This window comes from Marmota flaviventris, chromosome 1, assembly GCF_047511675.1.
Source record: "Marmota flaviventris isolate mMarFla1 chromosome 1, mMarFla1.hap1, whole genome shotgun sequence".
Lineage (NCBI taxonomy): Eukaryota > Metazoa > Chordata > Mammalia > Rodentia > Sciuridae > Marmota > Marmota flaviventris.
The window spans coordinates 86053165-86058869 of record NC_092498.1 but is presented as its reverse complement, the minus strand read 5'-3'; the positions used below and the strand labels follow the sequence as shown (position 1 = coordinate 86058869).

The 5705-nt window shown below is 38.7% G+C and overlaps 1 long non-coding RNA gene across 1 annotated transcript; it reads left to right on the top strand.

Moving 5' to 3' along the window:
- Positions 1–549: 549 nt before the first annotated feature.
- On the top strand, positions 550–5342 carry LOC139706193 (uncharacterized). The gene is made up of 3 exons (XR_011707840.1): positions 550–645; positions 4564–4605; positions 5297–5342. It is a non-coding gene; the product is annotated as an uncharacterized lncRNA (long non-coding RNA).
- The last annotated feature ends 363 nt before the right edge of the window (positions 5343–5705 follow it).

The window sequence follows — 5705 nt, the reverse complement described above, 5'->3', positions numbered from 1 at the left end:
ACTCATTAAAAACGTGCTGTGGGCTGGGGTTGTGGCTCAGTGGTAGAGCTCTCCCCTAGCACTTGCGAGGCCTTGGGTTCGATCCTCAGCACCACATAAAAATAAATAAATAAAATAAATAAACGTATTTTATCCAACTACAACTAAAAAATAAATATTTTTTTAAAAAACGTTCTGAAAAAAGGTTCAGTCACGAGGCTCATCTATAGAAATCAGATTGTTTTGTCTTTTCATTTTAGGCGTGTGCGGTTAATTGGTTAGAGAAAATAGGAAACTGCTTGCAACCGATAATGAAAAATCATTGAACTTTTTCACACTGGGATTTTTTTTTTTTTTTTTAAAGACGCACTAGGCGTTTTACAATTTTTGACCTGCTTCGTTTTGAAAGAAAAATCACCATAGTATCATAAGGAGAATGCAGAGAGCAATGATTTAAAATGGTAGGGACCCTCTCCCCGCACGGAAATATGCTCATGGGTAAAATATGAACCGGAGTGTTCCCTTCCAAGGAGCACACCGAGTCCCTTCCGCAGGACGCGCTGGGAGCTACTGTCCCAGCCTCGCCACGAGCTGGGCTCAGGCCGCCGCGCCGTGTGGGGCTGCAGAGTGGGCGCCTGGCCCGGGCAGCTGCGCAAGGCGGTTGAGGTGGGCGATGGTGGCCGGGGGGGGGGGGGCACAGGGCCTATGCCCCCGCGACGCTGCCCCCGGCCGGTGCCGCGAGGCGAAGTCGCCTTTCCTTCCTTGGCTCCTCTGGCTTCTCCCTGGGAATCCTTTCTCTAACGTCGCCGCTCCCTTTCTCGACTCTCCCGGGATCTACCGCGAGCACCGAGGGCGAGGCGTCCGGGCCCTTCCCCACCCAGCCGGCGGGCGTCGCAGGTCCAGGCCGGATCTGGACCCGGAGAGCCGCCTCCGGCCCAGTCTGGGCCTGCGCGCTTGCGGGCTCGAACCCTTGGGGGTTGGGAGGGAATGGAAAGTGAGTCTGGCGCATCCCCCGAGGTTGCTGTGAGCCTCGCTTTGTTTCAAGAGATTGAAAGCCTCGCGTTTCCTCCTTTACGCGCCCTCAGAGTCCGGCTTCCAGGTGCTCCCGAGGCGTGGCCTCAGATGCCTTGGGCAGCTACCCCAGGGAGCGCCGCAGGGCTTCCACCCGAGGACCCAGGAACAAGAAGGACCCGATATTTCCTGTTCAGAGGGAGGTGGCTGCCTCCTCGGTCCATCTTTTTAAGATTTAAAAAGTGGGGCTGTGGCTCAGTGGTAGAGCGCTTGCCTGGCATGTGTGAGGCCTTGGGTTTGATCCTCAGCACCACAGTTAAATAACTAGAAGATCCGTTGACGATTAAAAAATATTTTAAAAAAGATTTTTAAAGGAGGGAGATTTGACTCTCTGCCTGACGCTAGGTATCGCAGGAATGTACCTTAGTAACATATTCATTACCCTTCTAGTTCAATTTAGTTGTTTTAAATAAGAGGAGTGGGGATGCAGGTGGTGGGTAGAAGTCAAAACTCTGCCTTAAAGGCTTACCTTAAGTCTCATTGTTTTTCTAGAAGTTTCCTGTACAACTCAGTTTCCTGCTGAGTCCCTCTTAATTCTACCTTTCACACATGAAACTTTCTTATACAACACCTAACATTTGAAACGTGAACTTGACTATCCACCTGTCAGTCTCAACTATCCAAGTGCATCATAAACTTGAGGGCAGAGCCTTTGACCTCCAGTAGCCTGAAACAGCAGTCTCCTCTAGAAGAAAGAGCTCTGAACTGGAATTCAGGACACCTCTCTGTGTGTATATGTGTGCGTGTGTGTGTGTGTGTGTGTGTGTGTTTGATTGACATATAATATTTGTACAGATTTATGAGGTACAATGTGATGTTTTGATTCATATATACATTGCGTAGTGACCAATTCAGGGTAATTAACCTACCCATCACTTTTTGTCATTTCTTTATTGTGAGAACTCTCTTCTATTTTTTTTCCTTTCTTCTATTTTGAGATATATAACACGTTATTGCTGATTATATTCACTTTGCTGTGGCATAGAGCAACAGAATTTATTCCTCCTATCAAAGACATTGTAGCTGTGGTTGATCTTCCTCTGACTCCTCTCCTCCATTTTCCCACTATTCTACTCTCAACTTCAATGAGATCAATTTTTTTTATGATTCCACTTACAAGTAAGATCATGTGTGGATACTTGTGTTTTGTCTTTCTCATTCACAGTATAATTTTTTTTAGCACTTGGGGATTTAATTTAGGGTTTTTCACATGCTGAGAATGTGTTCTACCAACTGAGCTACACCCCCAACAGATTGTTAAATTAAAAAAAATTTTTTTTTGTAGTTGTAGATGGATAGCATGCCTTTATTTTATTTATTTTTGTATGTGGTGATAGAGATCGAACCCAGTGCCTCACACATTGCTAGGCAAGCTCTGCCACTAAGCCCCAGCCCCAGCCCAGATTCTTAAATTAGAAAACGAGGTGACTGTTATTGTTGACTTTCAAGTTGTCCTCTAAAATTTATGTGGTTTTCAATATCCTGAAAATCTGAGTCAGGAGTACTCTTGAGTCCCTATGCCAAATACTTTATAAGTATTAATTTATGTAATACTTACTGGCCCCAAGAAGGAAGTATTTGCATTTATTATTATTTTTATTTTACAGATAAGGAGGAAGTGTTCGAAAATGTTAAATAACTCATCTTCTGAATACAGAGTCCCAGTTTTTAAACATTTTGTTGTACCATTTCTCTACAGAGTCTACCACAGAGTTTAAATCCTTTGTAAAGAATTATCAGACTGGGCTGGGATTGTGGCTCAGCAGTAGAGTGCATGCCTAGCATGTGCGAGGCCTTGGGTTTGATCCTTAGCACCACATTAAAAAAATAAACAAAATAAAGGTATTGTGTCCAACTACAACTAAAAAATAAATATTTAATAAAAGAATCATCAGACTATTTTTTTAAATTCAGTTTCTACTATACTGAGTAGTTTTTCACTAGTAAAAAAAATAGACTATTCCTTATCAGATATATATATATATATATATATATATATATATATATATATATATATATATATATAAACTATAGTTACACATTCTTGGGAAAAACAAGTAAATGACAATAGCTTAAATAATAACACAAATGGAAAGCTCAAATTTTAACAGTAAAATCAAAGAGAACTAATAAACAATAGAAAGATATTTTTTAAGATTTTTTTTGTATATGGACATGATATCTTTTTAAAATTTTGTTCTAATTAGATATACATAACAGTGAAATTAATTTTGATTCATTGTACACAGATGGAGCACAACTTTTCATTTCTCTGGTTGTACAGTATGTAGTCATGCCATTCATGCAATCATACATGTGTTTAGGGTAATGATGTCCTTCTCATTCCACCATCTTTCATATCCCCATGTCCTATCCCCACTGTGCCTCTCCTTTGCCCAATACAAAGTTTCTTCATTCTTCCCATGGTCCCGCCCCCCATTATGGATCAGCATCTACTTATCAGAGAAAACATTTGGCCTTTGTTTTTTTTAGGATTGGCTTACTTCACTTAGCATGATATTCTCCAACTCCATCCATTTACCTGCAAATGCTATAATTTTATTCTCTTTTAATGCTGAGTAATATTCCATTGTGTATATATGCCACAGTTTCTTTATCCATTCTTCTCACAATATCTTTTTTTTTACTTGTAGATGAATCATGACTACATAATGTACAACCAGAGAAATGAAAAGTTGTGCTCCATCTGTATACAATGAATCAAAATTAATTCCACTGTCATGTATACCTAATTAGAACAAAATTTTTAAAAGATATCATGTCCATATACAACATATATACAACATGTTCATATACCTTTATTTTGTTTTTATTTTCATTTTTTTTATATGTGGTACCACTGATTGAACCCTTATGCATGCCTAGGCAAGCGCTCTACCACTGAGTTACAACCCCAGCCCTAGAAAGATCTTTTAAAAAATATTTGACACTAATTGCAGGAGTTACTTAAGGGAGAAAAAAAGACTTTTTATATTTATGGGTTATGTTTGTTGTATGTCTAACATATGGAAAAATGGAAACAGTCAATATAAAGTGCAGCTGTTTTGTTTCTATGAAAGCTGGTAACCACATGGTTGGAAGCATGTTTTTTTACTCCCACTTTTCATTTTATACATTGCAAATCTAGTCAAAATTTATATTTAAAGAAAAAAAGAAAACTTCATCATCATCCTAAAGGCTAATCCTTATAGTTTACAACTTACCACCTCTTGACTATTAGCAACCAGAGAAACCAAATTCAAGAAATTGAAGGAATATATTATGAGGCCTAAAGAGAGTCAGTCTTTAAAAGCTGGTCATTGTCAATGGACATGACGTCAGGATAGGAGCTGTGCATACTCCATGCTTCATCCCACTTTTTTAACATTCACAAGTGAATAAGAACTTAGGATAAGTACTGACATTGCAAATTACTGATATTATTTAGTTATATATAAAATCAGAATCTAAGAAAAATTAGGAGTTACCTAATCTGGTTTCTTCATTTTACAGGTGAAGAAATTGAGTCTCAGAAGAATGTTAGCAGCAAGAGTAGTAAGTGCAAATGTTTACTTGTTTCTTTAATATACATGTTAGCTTATATTTGAAATGACAGGCATAAATTAAGTCCAGACTAGTTATATTAATAGCATTAATAATTACTATATTAAGCAAAGCAATTATAGCAGTAACCAAACACTGAAGACCTAAAAATTATTAAGAATAAGCAGATTTGAATAATCAGATTTTGGCCAGAGTTTTTTTTTTTTTTCCTTCCTGTTTACCTTCGTGAATCCCACAGTAAGGGATTCAGATCTCTCTGGCTGATCCATTTTTCTTCCCTTTCAGATTTTTTTGGTTTACCAGATGGTTTGCCAGATGAGGGAAATACAAAATCAAGAGAGCCAAGCTCCTTAATTACCTAGTCCAAGCCACTTATCTGATATGTTAGCTCCCTGGTCCCCACTTAACTCATGCACCATGGAAGTCAAGGGTATTCTGGCTTCATTGATATGGTATGTTCTCTATAGCCAAAAGGACTTAACTTGCCATTCATTATCTTACATAAAAATACTCATTTTATGTGTGATCCATATTTTAGCAAATTGTGATAGTTTATATTTTTTTGTATTAACATTTATGGAAGACTTTCTCATTAATAGATGCTGAGCTAAGAGTTTTATACACATTATCTCAGTTATTTCTCACAGTGGCCTTATGATATGGGTTGTATTCTCATTTACAGATGGTGAAACCAAACCTTGGGGAAATCCTGAAAGTTCTTCACAGTGAGTGATTAGCAAAGTTGGACTTTGTAACCATACCTTTAATCATCACATGTGAAATTGATTTATTATTATTATTATTATTATTATTATTATTATTATTATGATGCTGGGGATTGAACTGAGGGCCTTGAATATACTAGGCAAGTGCTCTACCACTGAGCTATATCCCCAGCCCCTGAAATCTCATATCTTAAAAAATTTTTGCAGTGCTGGGGCTCAAACCCAGGGCCTTAGGATGTTTGGCAAGCACTTCAGTCCTCAGCCCCTGAGGTCTCCTCTTTTAAAAATGCAAGAGAAGTAGCTAGGGATATAGCTCAGTTGGTAGTGCTTGCCTTGCATGGGCAAGGCCCTGGGTTTGATCTTCAG